We start from the raw sequence: 24,284 nt of genomic DNA, 5'->3' as shown, positions 1-24,284 counted from the left end.
GCAGGGTGACTTGTTAGACGGCTCCGCCTTTGTTGTAACTTCAGCTGAATTTCTCACTGGCTTCGCCCTCTAATTGGGCTCTATGGGTTTAGGGGCCATGACTTTACACAACAGCAAAAAAAAAAGTGAGGTCACCACCAGAGCAAGCTGCCATTCATTATCTGTCCCTCTGCTTAGTAGAAGATGAGAGTGCAGCTACGGTACTTCTACTTGCTTCTTAATAAAACCCAACTGGCTAAGACACGGTACCGTATATAGGCCAACTGGGAAAAAAACCCATTGCTGTCCCTGCCGCTTAACAATGGTTGCAGGATGCAAATGACCTAAGCAGCACATAGCACTGTGACACCAACACCTTCTGACCTCACTGTTCTCTCTATAGAGGTGCAGGTGGCTGCTTTCTCTGGTTCCAATTCTAAGCAGGGGTGCAGGGCGGCACATGGGCCCCAGGACACACCAATCGACTAAATATGGAGATATGGGGATCCCTGCAGGACCATGTTAACGCCAGAATGTGACATAGGCCGATTTTTGGCTAAAATATATGAAATCATAGGGTAGCGTGATGAATTCAATACAGCTTCATTGGCCCGGACTGCTGGTGCAGCGGTCCAAAGTAGCCTGACAGCGCGTCACAGGTTCGAGTCCTGATCCCTAAGGCCTTTGCTGCATGTCACTCCCCATCTCTCTCCCCTTTTCCTGTCAACCTACTATCCTATCAATGAAGGCATACATTTTTTTTTTTAAATCTATTTTTTTTTTAATAAATAGTGCTTCATTAGACTAAACAAATTATATCACTACATGTGATGTAACAACGTTACATACTGTATCTCAGTCAAAACACACAAAGGGGGCATGGTGGCGCAGTCGGTAGCGCTGTCACCTCACAGCTCAGGTCCTGGGTTCGATTCCCGCCGGGGACGCTGTGGGCGCTGGGGGCATGTTCTTTCCTCCACGTCATCAGTGCCCATACCCTGGGTGGTTAGCGAAAGGGCCTTTCTGTGTGGAGTTTGCATGTTCTCCCAGTGTCCCCTAGGGTAGGTACCCCCACAAAAAAACATGCAGTAATCCTGGTCTCTATACTACCTCCCCCTGGTCAGCCGGGCCGCCTGGTGCAGGGGAGAGGAGCTGGTTTGAATAACGTGTTCCTTCCACGCGTTACGTCCTACCGGGGAAACTCCCCCCTGTCATGTGATAAGAAGCGGCCGGCTCACTCCTCAAACAGGAAGTATGTGCTCAGTTCGGGGCTCTCCCCAGGCTGGCAGAGGGAGAGTAGCGCCCAGGATTACAAGCTTAGGCAATTAGCACTGGGTGAAAAATGGGTTACAAAATTGTGGGATTAAAAAAAAGGGAAAAAAAAACACAAAGTTGCAAAACACAAGCCTAGGAATCAAGATATTTTAATACCAGGGTTTCCGTTAAGCATTTTCCTGGCCAGCCAACATGAGCGACACGATTCCATTTTTCCAGCAGATGTTAAATGAATGTAATATAATGTACATGTCACATGTGTGTTCAGATACGTGCACGTCACATGCAGGGTGTCGTGTGCCAAAAATAACAGAAAGTAGGCAGGACTAACAAGTGATATATCTACAAGCTATCAATAGATGTACAAGTTACACGGCATTGTGTGGTGTAATATTAGAGAATAAACCAAAACCAAATAGGCTGAGCAAGGTTTCGAGCTAAGCATCTCGACCTTGTTCAAATAAAGGTTGAATGAGATTTTGTATGAAAGGTTGATATAGGTTGGCTAGTAGCCTACATATGAAAATCTAACCAGTTCAGATTTCATTAATACAATTACCTTTTTTCTGTCTGCCATCCTCACAGTCATCACTCAGGTCTCTCAAAGGACCTAATGAAGGCAAAGTAAGAGAAACATTAATTAAATTATAGTCATAAATAACTCACATAATTAAATATGGAGGAAATCACCACATTACTGTACTATTTTGGTCAGTCTGTGACATAGGAAGAGTTTCCTTTGTGTTGTGGTTTATGGTACCATTTCATCAGTGTCATCCTTTCTTTGAAGAGCTCTGTTTGGTCGAAGCCCCTGCATCAACCTATTGCCGTAATTAAATTGTAAACAAGAATTAATTGATGTAAAAATCTCCAATTATGAAAGGACTTTTAATTTATAGGCTAATATAATATATATATATATGACAATTACAAAATATAATGACTGGAAAGGGATAATAAAGAACTATAACTAATATAATCATTACCTAGTCTGGGAGCTATAAATAATTGCCGCCGACTCGCGCAATGACACGCAAAACTTGGTTAACTGTGCGACATATTCAACCAGCTGAATGAGTTCAATAATACCAGTGGTTATACCTGGCCATATATGCCATAAAAAGCAGTTTCCTACCAGAAGGTGATTGCAGCTCCTAACTGAATGGCTTGGTGTCATTCTTGGGGGTTATATTTCAAACAGTATAGCCCAATCAGACCAATATACCAGTGGTTACTGGTTATACCTGTAAAAGGCCATATATGCCATAAAAAGCAGTTTTCCTCCTGTCAGAAAGTGATTGCAGCTCCTACCTGGTCACTGGAAGGTATTTTCTTTATCTGAATGGCCATTTTGGATAATCCAATCAAAAGTTATAACAGTTAATTTGAATGGTGATAATGCTACCACACCATTAACAATTATAGCCTACTATACTGTACTCACGTGCCTGTTTTCTCACTGGGAAAGGCTCTCTGTCTCACTTGTTATTTTTTTGAAGGTGCACCCGTGGGCAAAGAGTGGGTGGAACAAGCCACATACCCTTCCTGCTCTGTCTGTTGCTGATGAGTGGGAGGAGGGCTTTCGGCTGTGTTTACTCCGGGGCCTAGCCCTAGGCAGCACACAGAGTGGAATGCTTCCTTGGGGTCGGGGCGATAACACAAATTTCACCATAATGATCAACTGAATGTCAACTAACATTCTGGCAAAAGGACAGATGCACAGACACAGTGGGGAGAGCGGATATGCCGTCATCTCCTTCACTGCCAGATCACACCAGCTTCCATGGCATTGTCTATCTACATCCTCTATCTCCGGACAAGAAGTGGGTTTGATGCTGGTACAGAGGCAGGGCTCTGGGAAAATAGCCTGGCATGGCCAGACAAATATCACTGCGTAGATATTAGTCTGGAATTTCCAAGGTCCGAATAAAAAGAATCCTCTGGTGATAAACCCGCCCGACATTTGCATACTGGGCCCTGATTGGTCCCTCGCTATACTTCAGAGGGAGTGAAATCCAATCACAACTGAGCGATGCCAGACTAAATCTGCCAAGGGCAATTATTTTTTTGCAATGGCAGATTCGTCTGGTTTCCAGGCTACTGTTGAACTATTACCACACTTGTCCTTGTTGATATCCAAGTCAAACATGCAGGCATGTCAAGACATTGTAAGAGGTCTCAACTCTTCTAACTCTAGCACATGAAGAATCACCAGCAAGGATCAACAATTATGACCAGACCGGGCTGTATTTGACTACAGTAAATGTGTAAACAAGAAGGGGAAAAAAAGAAGAAACAAAAGAAGGGGAGTTATTTCCACCCTTCACATACTGTAGAGCTGGTCCCCATCGGCTGCTGTAGGCTTATTCTGATTGTCTAATCTGTACAGTTTGGTTTTTGGTGCAAAACAAGCATGTACACTAACTAGTATGGCCTCATGGCCTGTAGAGGCCTGTTAGAGGGTGATGCCTACTGTATGAGAAATAGAACTTTGCCTGAGATAGCGCTTTATTTCTTAAAAATCAATTCATACAGAATAACTATCCTTTTCCAGGCAGCAGTATGGCAGGAATGCTGTGAGTCACAGCAGTACAGATATGTGACAGGGAGAATTGTAAAGCTTACCAACAGCGAGACAGTTTAACAGTGTGTCAGTCTGTCCTAACCATTCAGGATCATCCCAGCTTGACATCTCCCCACTCACATCTGGATGACAATTCATCAATACGTTCCATTGCTACTCACTTTGCCTGGTCAAACTACCAAATTATGACTTTTATGACAAGAAGTCTCCTGCTGAGCAGCATCTGACAGACGTCTCTTTTCCCCCAGACTCACGACAATCAATTTACAGCTGATATAAAAAGCTTCATTAGCTTTGCAGCTGTTCATATATGGGCCTATCCTCTACCAATCCTCACAGGTCCAAATTTTTTAATTTAGTTTTATTATTAGAGTTATAAGATAGAATGTCCTAGCCTGTAAAAGCTGTCACATGCAAATGTACTTCTGAACTAAAATGGGAAATATAAACTTGATATCAAGAGCCCTTTGCAAGGGGTATCACATTCTCTGAAGATCAATGAGGCATGAAAATGAAGACAGTTGTTAGTAGTTAGTAGTTAAGCCGATAGGGAGGTAGAACGTACAAAATAAACCACATATATTGGATTTGAGGCAGGATGCCACAAAAATGTAGGGAGAGGTCAATATTACAAGGAGGGTGGTGTCTATAATTATGGCTGGTACCCTGACTAATGAGATCATTACCAGTCCATATATTGTACTGTAAAAAGACAAGTGATGGTGAGAGCCAAGTGAATTCCTCTATTCCTGTCTTGTGGATTTAAGCTATACCTCATACATTATAGGAGTTAAACCCCATAAATTGCTTCTAGTCAAATGGTGAAATTAAAATGTGCCAAAGCAATAATATGAGTCCAACTGAGTCTCAATAATTGCAGCATCTGCTCAAACTGTGGGGGTCAATGACAAGGCTATATAATAAAGCAAACATCCTCAGATGAATGGACATTTTGGTTGTGTGGGAGGAAACTCAAAGAAGCGTACAATAGCTGTAAAAAGCATTGGTGACTCATTTGCAGTTAGTATAGCCCAATGTCAGATTTTCGGGTCTGATGCCGATCCCAATTTTGGAGAGTCCTAGACTACTGATTATTTCCGATGTTTTGACTGATATTTTTGAAAAATGGATTGGGACAATGGATTGGATTTGATGAAAGTTTTTTCAAAATTAGAAAGTTCAAAAATAGAAAATTCAAAAATAGCTGATCTACAAGCTCAGAATGCATCACAATGTGATACGTTGTAGATCGGCTATTTTTTTGGGGGGGAAACCTACATAATTGGCTGCATAATTGCAGATACCAAAAGTGTCAAATAATGGCCGATTTATCGGCCAAACCGATATATCGGTCTGGCTCTACATAAGCTTCTTTATCAGAGCAACCCATGAAGTAGGCCTACAGCCATCACACAGCAACATTCAAATGCATTCTGTTGGGATACAAAGAGATGTTTTCACAAGGTAATATTGGTAGCATAGCCAAGCAATGAATTGCCTGGAAGGAGCAGTTGACACTGACAGTAAAGGGACAGCTATCAATTGCCAGTCTGAAGGGAAAGGTCCAATGCATCAAATTGACTCTGCATGAGAAGTAGAGCAAAGCAGGACAGACATCACTGTAATACAAGTGAGGGGAGGCTAGGGATTTGAAAATGCTCAAAGTCATACAGTATGTGGACAAATTATCATCCAGTTTAATATACCTTTATTACAAAAAAACACATTAAGAACTAATGTTGTACAATGCATTTTACAAAATGTGGTTAGCCTATCTAGTTACTTTGCAGGGCTCACAATGCTGGAGGATACTGGTGGTAGAACACAAAATTACCCCACTCTTACAGTATGTTGAAATAGATGTCTAGGCTCTAGGCCTATAATAATTCTAAAAGTAAGGGTCATAATTAGGGTATTCCTGTGGAAGTGTGTCAGGACTTTGTGACAGAATCAAGTCCTGGAATCAGCCTCGTGGGAAATCAACTTCAGCATGTAGGTTTATCAAGGAATTTATGAAGATAACCATATTATAACAGTGACTATAAAGCTACGTTTTTATCTAATAATTGTTTAGTAGATAATCACACACTGCTCTGGTTGGAAAGACTAACGAAAGATACAATGACTTCAGTTTAGTTTTAAGTTAATGGAGTAGTTCACCCAAAAAATGACTTATTTTCTATCAATTACACACCCCATGAAGCCTTGAATTCATGGATATTTTTTGTTTTTTGTCGCATTTCTAAATCAATACTTTCATGACCAGGTCATCGGTCAGTAGGAGGAGACTCAGTAGGAGACTCTTTGAGTCACCTACCGGAGACTACGCCGGTCATCAAATTATTGGCTTAGGAATGCAACAAAAAACAAAAAAATCTCCATGAATTCAAGGCTTCATGGGGTGTGTAATTGATAGAAAATAAGTCATTTTTTGGGTGAACTACTCCTTTATGTCTGTCTGATTGACAAAAACCCCACAAAAAACTATAGATTGAAGCCAAAACTAGTAGGCTACAGCAATTGGAAAGAAAGAAAGAAAGAAAGAAAGAAAGAAAGAAAGAAAGAAAGAAAGAAAGAGGCATTTGTGAGCTTGTAGGTAGGCTATTTTCTGTAGGAGACACCGCCATACAACAAAGTTTAAATGTAACTTTTCTATTTTTACTTCTTAAAAGTTAATTTGTTAAGTTAAATAAATTAATTTGAATTTTTAAGTTCAAGTTAATTTGTGTAATTTATGAAATTAGTTTGTAATTGTATTCATACATTTAAAAAGAAAAATCAATGTAGGATTTATTTTTTTAAATCATTTGAAATAATAATTATAAAAAATAAACAAACAAAAAGTGGTATATTTACTCACTAACCACAAAAATCGGTCAGCGACCCACTGTTTGGGAAACAGTGGTGAGTGTCCTCCTAGGCTATACTGTGTTTTGTTGTAGTGATGTCTATGTAGACCATGATGACAGCTGTTAATGATCTTTAACAGCTGCAACTTTAAAGTGATGATGATGCATTATACTAATTACAATCCAATATTATGAAATGGGCCATTCTGCTTAATGAGCAGGCTACTTTTACTTTAGGTAGGCATACCTATATTTTGATGACAATATTGTACTTTTACTAAAATAAAATTCTGAATGCAGGACTTTTACTTGTTATTACAGACTATTTACATTGTTGTATTGCTACATATAGGCTACTTCATTAGGTAAATGTTATTGTTATATATTATTGTTATACTTCTTATATAATATAATAATATACAGAGCTATAATGCATCACTTTATGTTGTGAGCTTGTAAATCTGCTATTTTCAAATGTGTACTTAAGTACTTGAGTACATGTACTTAGTTACTTTCCACCACTGCCCGTTTTATGATATGCGACACGCCCCTTTAGATAGCGATCATATTACTACACAAACGCACGTGTTAGAGATCGAGATGATCGTCATTGTGGTAGTTGTAGTCTTTTAAGTAACGAACCTACGCTATTTGTAACACTATCCCATTGAAATAAAACTACATTTCCCATACAACTGTCTGTGTCTGACTGGATAACGCGGAAGGAGGTGAGTGTTAACCGTAAACTGTCGGTGCTCGTGTGTTTTGGACCTCAGATTCGCATGTGTAGACATGGCATTTTATCGATTGAACAAGTAGTACTACGAAAATAAATGTACTGATGTGTGATAATATGTGTAGACACCAAATTGCAGTTCCATATATACGTGTGTGGACACTGTATTAAGTATGTGTCCCATCATTCCACTTCCCTAATTCTGTCAATGTGAGTTAGAGATTCACTAGCCATTGATCACATAATCTGAGTTCCCAGAAGTTTTCGCCGTCTCTGCGATTGATCACACGACGCTCGTCCGTCACGAGCGTCATGGCTGAACTTCAACCTGTCTTTTGCACTTTCTCCATTTACAACCCGTACATCTACATAAACGTTCAGATTTCAAATAGGCCTATAAAGTGCTTACCCCATGGCCACGGATGTTACAATTCTACTCGGGCCGCATAAGTACCCGTATCTTCCGTATCGTTCAATAAAAAGCATTTTAATCCGATCGGTGGACATTTTCTCCGAATTTTCTCCATATGCTTTCAACTACGCGACCCTATCGGTTGGGAGGGGTATTGCACTCTGATACATTATAATTATGAGAAAATGGCTGCCGACCGGATTAAAATGCTTTTTATTGAACAATACTGGACATACGGGTACTTCTACGCCCCCGAAGTGAATCGTAACAGCCGTGGCCATGGGGTAAGCACTTCATATTTGACATCTGAAAGTTTATGTAGATGTACGGGCTGTAAATGGAGAAAGTGCGAAAACCAGGTTGAAGTTTCGTTATGACTGTCATGATATGACTTTTCAGGGCTTCACCAGCTTGTACTGACATCGCAGAGATTTTCATCTGTGGTTGCGAGGAGGGTATCTTACTGAAGAAACATGCACACGCATGGTATTTTTCCTTGGCCATGATTAGATTTTAGCATTAAATAAATAGTAGGCTGCAATTTGGACCTATTTCAGCCTATGTGCAGGATGCTAGCTACATTAGGATGGAGAGCATGCCAGTGGTGTAAAGTAACGAAGTACATGTACTCAAGTACTGTACTTAAGTTAAGCACCATTTTTAGGTATTTTTTTTACTTTACTGGAGTATTTCCAATTTTCAGTACTTTTACTTCTACTCCACTACATCTCAGAGGCAAATATTTCACTTTTACTCCTTTTACTCCACTTATTACGGTACCTACTTTAGCCCATTTTAGCCCACCTACATTTTGGCCATTTGAAAATAGACGATTTGCAAGCTCACAATGCGTCATATTGTGAGCTTGTTTCTTTCCCCTCGCACCACAGTAGCGCAGCCTCTCGTCTGTGGTAAAAAATAAAAATACACTTTTGCTACTCACCAAAACAAAACGGTTTTATGGAGTTGAAAGCCTATTCTACCAAGTGGTAACACTCTGAGCCCCCCACCTCACGTCTAAAATACACCTTTTGGCCAGAAAAGAAAATATTTCACCGGAAGGAAGAATCTGGTCCATAGGAAAATTCCATTTACCAGATCTGTAGAGGGCACTGTGGAGTAACCAAAAACACTTTTTACTTCCGGTGAAATATTTTCTATTCTGGCCAAAAAGTGTATTTTAGACGTGAGGTGGGGGGCTCAGAGTGTTCCCAGTTATTTTTTAAAATAAATATCTTTATTAGAGTCACATAGAATAGACATGTTGGCAGTCAGACATTTTTTTCATTTTCTCCCTTTCACCAATCCTCCCCCCCATGTTGTTTATATTGCTGTCATTTTTCCTTTTTCAACCGTCTTTGTTTTGGTGAGTAGCGAAGTATGTTAATATGTTTCCACAAATTCCTGAATAATACCTGTAGTGTTCTCTCCTCTGTACTGTGTAGTGGAGTCGTTGTGTCCCGTGTATGGCCATATATGACGACTGATTTATTAGGGCCTGATGCCATGATGACACACAGTCCATATTTGGCAGTGGTAGCTGCATCGGAAAGTCCTTATATGGTCATGACTGATCATGGTGACACAGTATTTCCATTATTTGTTCCTGTGTGGCAATTTGGCATGATAAAAACAGGCAGGATAAGATATTGTAGCCTAATGAAATTGCAGATACATACAAAATATACCATGGATAGACTAACCCACCGTCCGTCCGACCGACCAACATCGGCATCCTTAAAAAAGAAAAAAAAGTACACTAGACCGTTGACTACGAAACCGGCACATTCGTTTCTTGCTTTGCAGCCAGTCTGAACTGATGAGCCAGGTGGTTGTAATAAACAGGAAACTTAATCATACTATCAATCACTTAATCAACTATAATCATAGTAGGTGGAGGTGCATTTAACTGTCAGGAGGATCTGGGAACTTTTGCTTGTTTTTAATGTGCAGACAGACAATTCAATTATCCAGTTCTTGTTTGTGCTGTTTAAGGACTTGATATGGGTACCATCTGCCTTTGTGGCATTTTTTTTATGAAACCAATCAAGAAAAACTGAACAAAAAACATAACCCCTTCTTGACACATATGGCAGCCTAGCTTGTCAGAACTCGAAGTGAACTTGTCTTCCACCACACCTGCTGAGAGTATCACCCGAAGCGTTGTTTCAGCCAGTTTTGGCATTAAATTAATTACCAAATTAGTTAGACTTCTAGATTTTCTTGATTGAATAAAAGTTTAAAGACTCAATTTAATTTCTTCCATGTTTTCTTTTAAATATGTATTTTGGCAGAACTGGCATGTCACAATTAGTTATATACTTATGTGTTACTTGCCCTCTGACCACATGAACCCTAGCATCTCTATTCGGGGGTGAACGTTTGACGAAAATAGCAGATCTACAAGCTCATTGTTGTGTGCTTGCCTTGTAGATCTGCTATTTTCGCAGAAGAAATTTGTTGTAGAAGCAAAACAATTAGGGGGCCTAATAAAGATCAAGGGGGACCCCGGTATAGGGTTTCAGACAGTGGTTAAATAATCTTCATATAGAGTACCGAAGTCCTTTTGTAGGGGAATCTTAGATCACATTATATAAGAGCTGTGTGTTCCAAAAATAAACAAACCACCCCAGCAATATTGTCAGGTATGTGACTCTGTCGTTTATGATATTGAGTTACATTTGATAATGTCTGTGGATTAAAAAATATATATATTACCCTTTGGATACCCTTTTTCACCGTCAGTTGATGCTTCATATCCATATGAATAAAATCGCCCGGCTGATTTGTTTATTTCTGGAACACAGTTCTTATATGACGCAATCTAAGATTATCCTACGGGAAATCCAATACAAAAAATAACACCTTGATCCAGGGGGATAGCGCCCTCTAGCGGCAGTGATGTCAGGCTTTGGTGCTTTATTGGCCTGCACAGTGCTTTCTGCACCATGACAAATTGGAAGCTGCATTTAAGTCTTACCTGTTACGTTTCCTCATATAGCTTGGTTCAATGTAAACTCGCACTGTTGGAAAGGGTTGGCCTCCCCAGATAGCAGCGGGTATTACCATGAAGCATTAACGGTGTGCTTCATTAGATCACTGATACTGTGGCTCCCTTGATCCCATGGCTTTCCTTGCGTCATAACTTCATGTGGAAGATTTGCAAACGTGGATGCATAATGTAAGGGAGCTTGGTTATCAATTATGCACCATTTATTCATGCTGCAGCAATACCTCGCGCAGTTGATTTGATTCCCTCCACTTCATGTATAATTCAATACAGCCGCGTCCATTCTCCCAAAGCATTGTATTTTTCCAGCTCGTCCGACATGAGGGCATATTGTGTTAGAGTGGTGTGCGTCATCACTTTGGCCCCAGCACGTAGAACTTATCCCATTTCACGTCCAGCTGGGCTGTTGACGAAGTGTACCATGTAATGTCTTCATTTAACCTAGAGCCTGAGTTGTACAGTACTTAGTTGTGTGCCGGTGTCGCGCACTTCGGCTATTTTCGGTGCATGACACGGCACGTAACCAAGTATAAATCAGGCAGAACCCATTATTATACAAGGGCCAATAGTTCATGTGTATTCAGAGTTATTCATACTGTACGCGTTGCTGTGTTAAACCTGTCGATTGTGACTAGTGAAATATTTTACTTGATAATCTCTCTCTCGAAGGTCTAAAAATGTTTTAAAGATCTGGAAGCCTGCTTTTGACTTGACTTGAAAAGGCAGCTGTGGAGAATAAATAAAATAATCTGACGAGAGAAAATAAATCTATTAGTATACTGTACAGTCGACACAGTGTACTCACATTCATTCATATTCAATTCAGTTCAATAATGCCAACAATTCCACAACAGTTCAACCTTTTAACAATAATTTGAGCACAAGTAAACCTTTTTAAGCTGTTTTAAGATCTTTGGTATTGCCGTTTTTTTATAGCATGAAATTGTCTATAAGAGGTCTTCAAAAGGTTTAAAATTCTCAGAATCTTTTTGGAAAATGTTTGAAAATAGGGCTTAAGTGGTTAATGTCAGTTCAGAAATACAAGCCTGTTATTTGTTGTGGTGTTCGAAAAAGGGGTTAGACCATTTCGTCTTTTTGTATTTCTATGGGGGGATCTTTCATCTAAATCTGAATGTCATATACATTTGGCAATGTGAATTGATGCTGTCAACATAGAGATAGAGTATGCGTTTCATTTTTAGAATTCTATTCAGGGTAGTGTTTTGCAATTACAAAACGGATGACCTAAAAATAAAGTGATGGAAGTAGACGTTGTCTGGGTCCATCAGGTCATCCCTGACTGTTTTTGCAATCCTTGATACGTTTCGAAAAGGGAGCAGTAAGAATGGAGAGAGACAGGCCGACACAGAGAGAGAGAGAGTAGTGCTGCCTATGGGAGGGGAAAGAAATCCTTAGTTATAAGTGTGTGTGTGTGTGTGTGTTTGTGTGTTTGTGTGTGTGTGTGTGTGTGTGTGTGTGTGTGTGTGTGTGTGTGTGTGTGTGTGTGTGTGTGTGTGTGTGTGTGTGTGTGTGTGTGTGTGTGTGTGTGTGTGTGTGTGTGTGTGTGTGTGTGTGCGTGCGTGCGTGCGTGTCTCAGTTAGTCTGCATGCACTCAGAGGTCAGTATCAGAGTCATGTACGGCAGGGAGCAAGAGCTGCCAAATGATTTTCACTGCAAGGTCTTGAGGTCAGCACCGAGGCATGGAGAACGGGGTCAGTCGAACCCTGAGCTGAATATCAACACTCCAACCTCTCCTGTTACTCTCTGGCACATTTACATGTTTCCTGTCCCCACAGGTAACGCAGAGCTGAGCATCTGAGGAGTCTTCACTCGACTGCAGCCTGATACAGAGGTGATCTACACATCAGCCAAAGAGTCATCTTACAGACAGGTAAATATTATACAAGCAGCAAACATACTGCACCCTGGCTTTGAACTCCAAAAGAGACTTTGCTGAGCTCAAAACTTTGGAATAGCACAGAAGGGCAGAACATTATGAAACTCCTTCAGCAACATGTAGGCTGTACTGTATATGAACATACTGTGTACAGGGGGGAGGCAAAAAATCAATGAGGATAAGTCAAGTCATCCATGACCTTTCGGATCATTCAAATGCAATAAAAAGGGCGCCAACGCAATAAAGGCACCGGGCCCTTCTGGAGTAACATGCTTATTTCTGATGCCCTTCAGCTGAGCCTATCCTGTTAGTGTGGCCGCCACTGCCTGTGTCTTCCTCTGAGGAGCTTAGCGCATGTCAATTCCAACAGTGGACCAATGATAAGCTCGTGGCCCCCGATCCACGGTGCCCTAGTGGACGACAGCCATTTATCCCCACTCTGTAGTTTGTGTCGTTTTAATCCGATTGTAAACAAAGGCCCCTCACTCTCAATCACGTTAAACATTCGGCTCCTCGTCAGTCTCTCTCACTCTTAATCTATTTTCCGTACTGGCAATGAAAATATGTTGCTATATCTGATGGCACACAACGACAGTCTAACGCAGAAAGATAGTAGGCAATATCTGATTTGGAGCTGCAAGGGGGGGTGGGGACTTGATAGGAGAATAGAAGAAGCTGCAAGGTGGGAGAGAGAGCTGACAGCAGAGGGACTGTAGGAAAGATGTACAAAAGGAAGATAGAATGAGATGGATTAGAGAGGAGAGGTAGTGAAGGAGTGAGCTACGAGCAGTGGGGAAGGTAATCAACTCTTAAAAGAAGACTAAAAAAGCAGTGCTTGTTTTTGTCAGCTGTCTAGCCCGAGGGTATGAGAATTGCTGGCCAAGCTTTTAAAGCCAGGTACAACTGGGCTGAATTCTCAAGATATGTCTCTGCCTTTGTTATACAGAGCTGTGTTCTTTAGTCTCACAGCTAAGCTAAGCTAAGCACCCTTTGTACTGGTGGCTTGCTATTACCTTTGACAGGGTCCCCCACATGTTCCGATACAATATTGACTGCTGTTTTACTTTCTGTTCATGAGTGGTCTAGAATCCTTCAGCCATCCTTCTGTTTACAGACCTTTGGAAATAAAGACTACACAATATAGAACAATGTTTCCGTTTAACAAATGCAAGTACATCAAATGAATGGTGACCTCTCCTATGGTGATATAGTTACACAAAAAAACCTTATAGAACTGAAATTTACTGAGAATCTACACTGATTTGCTATGTAGCCTATGTTACACCTCAGTATCACAGCACAGATTCTTGTAAACTAAGGCCGCGTTTACACAGCAACGATCAGAATAGAAAACGACAAGTGCCGTTGCGCTCTCACTTTTTATTCTGCGTTTACACGGTGACGCAACAGTGATTGAAAATGCTGTAGTGTACATGCCAGGTGGTGGTGATGCGCTGCCATATAGACCAGTCACGCATGCGTAGAACCACTCCCGTTCTTCCTATCACAACTGTTTGTTTACATTGCGCACGTGGCGTGAGCCGACGTGAGCCAAGACGTCAGATGTTTTGTCGCTTCTCCCGAAATGCCCGTTTACATGGAAACGCGAGGCGGAGCCTTTCCAAAGATTTCCACTCTGGAAGGAGGTTTCACGTTTTATTTTGCCGTTTTCTCTAGAGACCGTTGTCATCTAAACAGGGCCTAAACCCATTGTCACGTACGTCTCACTTCAGCGTCATTGTTTTTTTTCTATCTTTGTAAAAGATGTTACTGACATCATACAGCACCATATATTATTCAGCAACTTCAGTTTTTCATCATCGCTGGAAATGATAGTCAGTTAATCAAATAATAAAATGTAAAAATACACTAAGCGCTGACTGACAGCCTTTGACATTTTGACAGCTGATCCCTGATGTGTGAACCATCTCCAAGGAAACACTGGTTTCAATCAGGCAACACAAATACAGGTATAATTATCTTTGAATTACTTATACTATAAAGCAACTATTAGTATAATTCTCCATTTCAGTTATGTATTTTAATTCTTTTTTCCATGCTTAACATGCAGCATGCACACAAGTGGAAAAACAGAACAGAAGCCTAAAACAAATGAAGCAAGACACTCCACTCCAGTCACTGTGTCTATCTAATTAAAATACGTAATTGAAATACAGAATATATATTCTGCCTATGTGACGCTAGTAACCCCAACAACAATGATGTGAGGCGTATGTGACAGTCAGTGTAGATTCTCATTTTTATTCGCAATTTGCCGTTTGTACATTTCACATGGTTGCTTGCTCTCTAGGCTTACATATTATGCAGCAATACAACAACAAAGTAAACTGATACAGAAAGACAACATTGTCTTTGAGTCAGGTACATTGTCTATATGAGGAATTGTGTAAATGTGCTATTAGGCAGGCATGATTGCCAGAATCTAAAATAGAATTGCAGCACACAGCAGAATACCGCTTCAACTTAATATTGCACTGACAAAGAGAAGAGCTTTATATCAGATGGTACACATGGCTTTAGGCTAAGGATGCGGAGAAATACAATTACAGCACTGCCTGTACATAATATCCAGGCAGTGCCAATATCCATTTGTATTACAGGGACCACCCTCATCAACAGTGTCATTCGCAGAGTAAATATACCTTAGTTTATTTTTTCTTAGATGTAATACTCTGTTCTGACCACTGGGGATCATGTATGTATTCTCATTATCAGACGGACACATGAGAGCTGAGACAGCTCAGCACAGAAATGTGCCAATTGACTCCCTCTGACATTATATTCACATATAATGCAATATACATACAATACACAAGCTTCAAATCAATTTAGAACAGGGGTTCCCAAACTTGTTCAGCTCATGACCCAAAAGAGAACTTACACAACTTACAATAATACATTATGAATTAACCCTTTTAGCCCTATTTCAAAATGGGGCTTAATTGTATTGTGAATTGTACTTCAATGTACTGTTTCCATGTCTTTCTAAATAAAGTATTCAATCAATCAATCAATTAATAATATGGGGCTTAAAATAATTTCGAATTCATTTATTTATATAATACAAAAGTATTTAAAGGTAGGGTAAGTGATTTTCTTTGGTTAAACATAAGTGTTAAATAGCTCTATATTCTGATAGTATACTCATTGCTATAGACTAGTGTTTGTTCAGTAAAACGAGTCTCCTTGTCTCTCCAGCTCTTTATTGCATTGCCATTTTCGTTTCAGTTTCAGTTTCATTTCCAATTTTATCCAATCAGGATAGAGAACTCAATCAGGATATAGATTAAACAAGTGCAATTGGAAGTGATGACACTAAGAAATGGGCAGGCAACACAAAATGAAGCTTAAAAATGGGTACTTTCTCCTGATTGGCTGAGATTTTGACACCTACTGTACCAGAAAATGTATTTTCTGTTTATTAAAGAGCTGGAGAGACGGGGAGACATCTGTTACTGAACAAACACTCTATAGCAATAATTACTATCAGCTACCTTTTAACAAAATACTTTTTGTTTTAACCCACAAATATCACTTACCCTAACTTTAATTTCTATAGATAATTTCTAAAATAGCCGATCTACAAGCTCATAATGCACCACATTGTGACATGTGAGCTTGTAGATCTGCTATTTTAGCTACAGTATTGTGATCCCCCAGTATTTGTGAACAAAAATGGCATATTTGCTTGTGAACCATAAAACTGTTCTGCAACCCAACAATGGGTCCCTCCTGAACACGTAGAACATGTCCAGGCTTCAGATCAACGTAGAACATGAACAGTCTTTTTTCTCTACTTTCCTTACTCTGTATCTGTAACTTTGTTTAACTGCTGTGCTGCCTCTTGGCGACTGATATTGCCCTGCGGGAACAAATAAAGTATCTATCTAACATAATTTCTGCTTCACTGACAAAAAACACACCTAACTTGCTACCCATAGCTACAGATTGTACAGGGAAGCCACACTTTATAAAATGAGATATCCCATGTGAAGATTATTTATAGCTAAGTTAGTCCTGCCAAAATTGATAATTCCATGTTTACATATCTACAAGCTCACAATGCGTTGTATCATGATGCGTTGTGAGCTTGTAGATATGATATTGTCACTATATTTGAAATGGAGGTTAATAGTGGAGTCCAAAAGACAATATTTGTCAAATAAAAATATACAATTACAAATACTCAAGCAAAGTACAGATACTCAAAAAACATACTTACTCTAAGTACAGTACTTTGTTACTATCCACCACTGCAGATGAGCAAACACACCTCAGTATTACAGATTTAGAAGAGAACCTGCTACAGATACATTAAGCACTAATTTCATTTTAACAGTATTTGGATAACCTTTGCTAGAACCATTTCTTTGACATTTTTTCATAACACATGACAACCATCGGTGTATGTCTACCATCTCTGTCTGTTATTAAGAAAGATTATATTTGATATTTCACCCTGTAGCTTTTTTAAAACTGCCTGTAGTTTCATAAAAAAATATATTACAGAAAAGCTAATCTATTATCCTGTTTGTGCATTATCTCTCCCAGCTGGTGGATGTGCATGCTACACTGAGCAATGATAGGAAATATTAGCCTCAGTAAATGCCACATTCCTTCATATCACGTCTAGATTCCATAACCGGAGGCCGTAAATGCAACGGAGCCTGTCCGATTGCATTTATTAGCGTGTACTCATTACTTGTACTTGGTCACAAGGAAAAAAAGAGAGCGAAAGAAAATGCTATTAATTATTTTAATTGGATTATGATGATCATTGGGAATTAGATCTTGGAAGGCCCAATTTTCAATTTGTCACTATAATGACTATATGGATAAGTGGTGATATTGGTAGGCTATCTGTCTTCTACTCTAAAGGTCCGTACTGTTGAAAAAGAAAATATTAATGAATACGTATTGCAGAACAATATTCGTTTAAAAATTATGACCACAGACTTGTAATATGTTCATTCACGAATGAACAGTCAATATCTGCAGCTTCATTACTCATACATGGTCACGTTAGCCAGGGTGCCTGTGGTCTCCAGTGGTGTGTCTAGATTAGAACATTCAGAATGGGGAGAGGCACAGACTTGTACTTTAATCTGAACTTGTCCATTCTTGGTTTTATAGGTTATCATCATGTTAAATTCGGTTGCATTTTGTTTACATTGTTTGTACTTATTCAGCTTTCAATGTTATTGTATATTCCTCATCTACTGTATAAAGTTCATGAGTCTATCTGAAGCATAAATATGCATTGTTAGGCAATGGTTGTGCCCATATATGGACATGCCCGACCATCACAGTGAAATAAATCAACGTTGTTATGCAACGGTTGACGGCTATGCAAATTGCCGTTGTTACCTACTGGTTTCTGTTGATTGGGTCAAAACTTGAGTGAGCTTAATTAAACAAATAAAAGTCCAATGCAGCACAACCAGCCTACAATACCAAAAGTACAACAAATCCTGTATCGTGTCCCAGTAAAAAAAAACACTCTCGACAGACTTTGGTGACTTTTGTTCAAGCTAAGGTGACATTGTTTGCTGCTTGGCATCCAAATATAAACTGAACTCACTGATGCGGACACTTCATTATTTATTTGGTATTTATAATTTATATGGAACAGTTAATGTGATGAATCAGAAGGAGAGGATCTTGTTGATCTTTTTTGGCACGTAGAAAATAGATTATATCAGGAGAGATGCCAGTTGCCGTGAAGTAGAATAATGTTGCCTGCAAAAATAAGTGCTCCATAAGAGTCCTCTTGGCACAGAAGCATTTACATATTACTCTCTATGTGCATATGCCCTTGCCTACACAATTTCTGCATGCACATGGCAGAATGTCATATTGTTAACTGCTTTGTTCTTATATGGCTATGCCAACTCATTAGGCTTTGCCATATCAAAATAAAGGGGGGAAACAACAGGAAATCTTTGCTTTCCAAAGGATAAGGTTTCAGTGTTTCCCCTGGGGTTGAAGTTGTAACTTTTTTTAAAAAACATTTATTTTAAATAAATAAAAAATGTTGACGAGTCACGGTGGTTATTTACGGGTGCATTTCTCCTTTCCGACATGTCGCCTTTCCGACGTTGACGAACCCTATACCTAACCCTAACCCTAACCCTAACCGCACGCGGAAGCCACTAGTCGGAGTGGTGAGATGTCGGAATGGAGAGTGAACACCGTTATTTACAACCACAAACGACAGCTAAAGTCCTTGTCTTCTTTTATTCCCCCCTGGTACAAACAACACCACTGACCGCTTTCTTTTTCTGATGCACTCTGAGGAAGGCTTGACGCCAAAACGTGTCCGTGTATGCCCGTGCCTTATTAATTAAAAAGTACCAGAGGGACTACTGAGTGCCGGCTATTCTTTGTTTTATACATTGTGAGCCGTGCACCCGGCAAATTGTTGAATGGGCTGAATTTGCTCGTTTTTGTTTCTAGCTTTTTTTTCCATTGCGCAACACTTGTATAATTTAAGCATTAGGAGGTCTCATTGGTCAATAAACAGGGAAGGTGGTGCTGAAAATATCAGATGTACAAGCTCACAACACAACGCATTGCATCCACAAGTGTTGTGGGCTTGTATATCTGTTTTCAGCGTGTGGCACGTGCATAAATCAAGCGGTATGGTTACCACCCACCAGATCATTGCTCCTCACTCACTGTATTCTGTAAGCATGCAGTAGCAGCCTGATTCGGTGATAGTAGTGTACAGTGCCGTGGATTGGAAAGCTCTCCAATATCATCATGGATCATCACACATGTTTCACAAATGTTTCCTTGCACATTCCAATCAAATTATTACGTTATTTTTAACGTAATTCATGCAACGGTGTTGACAAAACTAACAAATCTACTGGTGCAACTTAATTTAATATGCTGAGATGATGTAAAGGCAAGTGCAAAGCTACCGACGTGGAACATGAAGCGATACGCCATTCTGCAAGTAGAAGCTTCAACTTACTCACCGTCGTTGCGTCCATTGCGTGCATGATCCTACTAATGAACAGCACAATCCGCTTTGAAATCGTCTAGAAAAGCTATACAAACATGGCATGTAAAACAAAACATATATAGGAATATAGACATTGTAACAGGAGCTTTGTCATAGCACTTTACATGAGTCTTTATAAATGTACTACTTTCATCACCACAGTAAACACAGTTGTTATTTTGTTCCCCTAAAGTTGTTAAGGTCCTTAACAGCAATGACCTGCATGAAAGTTTACGTCGGTAACATTTGACAGCCTTGACAGCCGGATAGAGGCAGCAGTCTAGCTGCTGGATTTACTCCAATAGAACTCCACCTGAGGCAGCATGGCTCTGGATGCTGAATGACCTTGAGTGGTCATCCGATGAATGATGCCCTGTCACTGACATTTCTCTGACCAAGAGCAAGCATGTCACTTTAGAGGTAATTAAAATGTACAAGGGAACACAATTAATATTTGTGAATTAGTCAAGGTGTCTTTTTTTTCCCCGAAGACATCTTTTGTGAAGAGAACCAATACGGAAATACTGAGAGATAATAGGGGAACACCATACAGCGTCAGCAAGTGGTCCATTCGGCCCCGGGAGTCGAATCGGGGACTTGCCGATCAGAGCATTTCGTCTTATCTGGAATGCGCCTTAACCATGCCATACAGATTATATGGGGGAAAAATTGGGTCTTCTGTTTAAGCAAGTGTCTCCTACAGATCCTGTTCTTCTCTTTAACGTGAACACACGGAATAGAGCCAACATCCTTGACTCTGTAAATTACGTTTTTTTCTGGGTCTTTCATGATGGCGGCACTCCTGAGATTCCACCCAACCAATTGAAGTGACCGAGGACAAAAAAAGGCTATCCCTCTTAACTTGAGGACTGATCTGACGTGATATCTGCTCATAATGCTCTCCATCTCTCTCTCTCTCTCTCTCTCTCTCTCTCTCTCTCTCTCTCTCTCTCTCTCTCTCTCTCTCTCTCTCTCTCTCTCTCTCTCTCTCTCTCTCTCTCTCTCTCTCTCTCTCTCTCTCTCTCTCTCTCTCTCTCTCTCTCTCTCTCTCTCTCTCTCTCTCTCTCTCTCTCTCTCTCTCTCTCTCTCTCTCTCTCTCTACCTTGCGCTCACTCGGCCCCCCTCTTCAGAATCTTGTTTTCTCCCTGGGTGTCCTCCTTCCGTCACTCTAATCAACCCTTTTAATTACTGTCACTATCAGCATCCCAGCGCCTCCCTGTCACCCGTGGGAGCCTCTCTCTGGGAATGGAAGGGAAAGGGATGGAGCGGATGGCAGGAAAAGGCCCTCCTTAGGGAGGTTAAGAGCGAGGCTAGGGCTCTGGTTATAGCAGCTCTTTGCCAGTCCATCTCTGACACTACTACTGTAGCTCTCATTGCCATGTCTGGCGCGCGGTTCTGGCAATATGACGACAAAAATGGGTATTCCGTATTGGTGTCCACCTGGGCATCTTTGAGTTAAGTCCAAGTGCCACTTTACAGGATGGTGTTGTTTTCATTAAAATGCACACAAAATTAAGGGAGTTTGCACCCAAGTGCTAAAAGAAGACCATACTGTCATGCTGCTTTGCAGTTCATTTTGTCATAAAAAAAATGTGTTCCTCGTTGAGCTGTCATAATATTTTATTATTTTACCTCTCTCATTCACTCTGGTGTCTGTTAATCATTATTAGAGCCTGACTGGTGCCAGGTCCTAGACTACCGGTTACCATGTTTTAACTGACATTTTGTAAAAAGGTGCCACATCTTAGATTTGTAAGACATAGATTTGAATTAAGTTTCAGTTTGAGAACATTTAACTTATAAGAAAGGAAATAAATAAAAATGAACTTAAGTGTTTTGGTAGATTGTTTTATTACTGTACGTATATAATACACTTCAATATATGAAAAGAGCGTTAACTTTTATTATACAATGAACAAGTAAATATAAACTACACACAAACTAAACTTTAACCACTTAAGCCCTATTCAATCAAATGTTTTCAAAAATAGCTGATCTACATATCTTTTGAAAATGTTTGAAACATTTCGGCCATAATGAAATGGCCAAAATAGGGATGCCGGGTATAACTTGGTGAAAAATCATACACACAAACTCACTTCTGCTCTGAGACACTCGCACATGGCAGAAAACATGTGTGGCTGTTATTAGAATGCCTTATTCTTCATGCAAAGTCAATTACAATAGTTCCAAATCACAAACAAAATGTACATATGTGCCCAACATTGTCAAAAAGAAAATGATGTCTGTTAAGGATCTATTACTTGTTTTTGAAGTAAGAATGCATAACTGGGCTCATAGACAAATTCAAACCACTTTTTATTTATTATTCATTTGTTTCATTCAAAGCCTAAACATAATTATGTCCCTTTGCGTATTTGCTGTTTCTGCAAGGGTGACCACAATTTGGTGATTTGATTGCAATAGCCTGCCATGCCTTAATGTTGCAGGAGACTACAGACAAACCATTGTTGCGGTAGATCTCTACTAGATTATAAAACTGGTTGATCACAATAGCCTACAAGTTTTATCGTCTGATGAAGATGAAGTCTATTCTGGATTACTGTATATCGGTGTCCAATCCCAATGTAGGATAGGATATGCTAATTCAAACTAATACATTTTCCCTCAGTGATTAATATAAAACTATGATCCATAATCGGATATGGCGCTCCAGTGTGTCCTGGAATACAGCATCATTGTTTTTTTTTCTTTTTACTTCAGCAAAGGTGAGCAATTGTTAAAGGTTTCATGACATTCAGTTTTACAACACATTAAAAGTCTTTGTCATGGTCCTTCAAACGTGTATAAAAAGTCTAATTATTCAGAAAACCCCAGACCACAGAAAATCCACTGAATGTTCAAAGTAAATTGTTTTGGGGTGTATTTTGGGTCATAAAACCCCCCAAAAAACATTAAAAATAAAAAAAGTGAAAATGAATGTCATAAAACCTTTATGTAGAACAGGCTTATATAAAATCCTAACATGCTTCATTAGCTTCTTATTTGGTTCTGTGATGTTAACATTGTAACAAATTTACACACTTTATTCACTCTCTCGTTCAGCTGATCCATCACGTGAGGGACTCGCTTGCCAAATAAACCAGATCTACATGCTGTCAAGGCGTTGCGATGCAAAGCGTTGTAAACTTGTAGATCTGCAATGCTGTTGTAGTATATGGAGTGCTTACTGCGGTGGATATTCCAGTTGCCTTTTATGGTGTTAAACGGGGCATGAAACAATGCAAATTACAAAAACATGAACGTGTATTTGATTTACAAACGGGTAGAATTCATCATCTGATAAACCTGAGATGCGCACAAATCAAGGCTGTACACACCCTTTCATGAATCCGATGTTGGTCTTTACTTTAGGAGTCTTTAGGAGTAAACCTTCACTAAAATATATGTATATATATTTTTTTTTGAGCTTTGTGAATGAGGCCCATTAGCTGCATGATTGCTGATGCCGATGTCTGGACACGAGTCACGACCCCTAACTAACTATGGCACACCTATGGTATGCGTTGTCTTCCTCCTTGTAAGCAGTCATTGCTATTCCAGGTTTAGATTAGGAGACATTAATCTGCCCTAAAACATGTATTCAAACGTTATGGAGGAGGTTTCCCTGAGTTGGCTCATATAGGACTATGGCACAGTGAACATACAGGCTGATGTGTATTGTGAGAGTTGGAGAAACATTAAGCTATGTGGGAGTAAATCGTTTATATGCCTTGCTTCTGAATCGAAGTACATTTGAATTGTTTATTTCAGTTGGCATTTAAATCTTCATGTCTAGCAACACTACATTCTATTCCCGATTGTGCATGTATCTTTTTGTTGCAAACTGCTGTGTTGTGGTACACACAACACCACGACCGCTTTCTGTTTCTCCCAAATGATGAATGCAGCGTGGATCGGATTCTGCAGCTAGCGTTACCTCCCATTACCGGATCATCGCTCCTCACTGTAGTCAATAGGCGTGCAGTAGCACGTGATTCGGAGATAGTACAGCGTGGAATTCACTGCGCACGTAGCTACGTTTGGAAAGCTTTACCAACCAGCTACAACCAGCATGGATAGCAAGACTGCACAAGCTCTTGACAAAACGAACACATCTGTTGCATTTTGATTCAATATGCTGAGATTATGTACAGGAAAGTGCAACGTTCTTGACCTGGAATATTAATTGATACACTGTTCTCCAATACAAGCTTCAACTTAAGTGACACACCGATGATGCGTCCATGGCCTGAATCCTACTAATGAACAACAAAACCTGTGTTGAAATCATCTTAGAGAAGCTATACAAACGAAGCTGTAAAACCAAACGAAACACATTGCAGCCGACGAGCCTACGTTACTGAAACCTGTGTGACCCATAGAAAGCTGTTACCCTAGGGGGAGCCGTTTCACAGGAGACCCATAGACTCAGAGCAGTGGTACCACCATTATGAGTATGACTGATGTTAAAATACAGTAGCGTACACCTACCCTATCCCATTCTATTCA

At 39.9% G+C, this 24,284-nt stretch overlaps 1 protein-coding gene across 1 annotated transcript in view; it reads left to right on the top strand.

Moving 5' to 3' along the window:
- Positions 1–12,639: 12,639 nt before the first annotated feature.
- The window catches only part of fhit (fragile histidine triad diadenosine triphosphatase), a 323,710-nt gene continuing 312,065 nt past the window's right edge, over positions 12,640–24,284 (top strand). The window contains exon 1 of the mRNA XM_084063263.1: positions 12,640–12,736. The gene's annotated coding sequence lies outside the window, so the exon portion shown is untranslated. The remainder of the gene's footprint in view (positions 12,737–24,284) is intronic.

Source organism: Gymnoscopelus microlampas (genome assembly GCF_963454915.1).
Source record: "Gymnoscopelus microlampas genome assembly, chromosome: 7".
NCBI classification, from domain to species: domain Eukaryota; kingdom Metazoa; phylum Chordata; class Actinopteri; order Myctophiformes; family Myctophidae; genus Gymnoscopelus; species Gymnoscopelus microlampas.
This window is presented reverse-complemented; position numbering and strand designations above follow the sequence as displayed.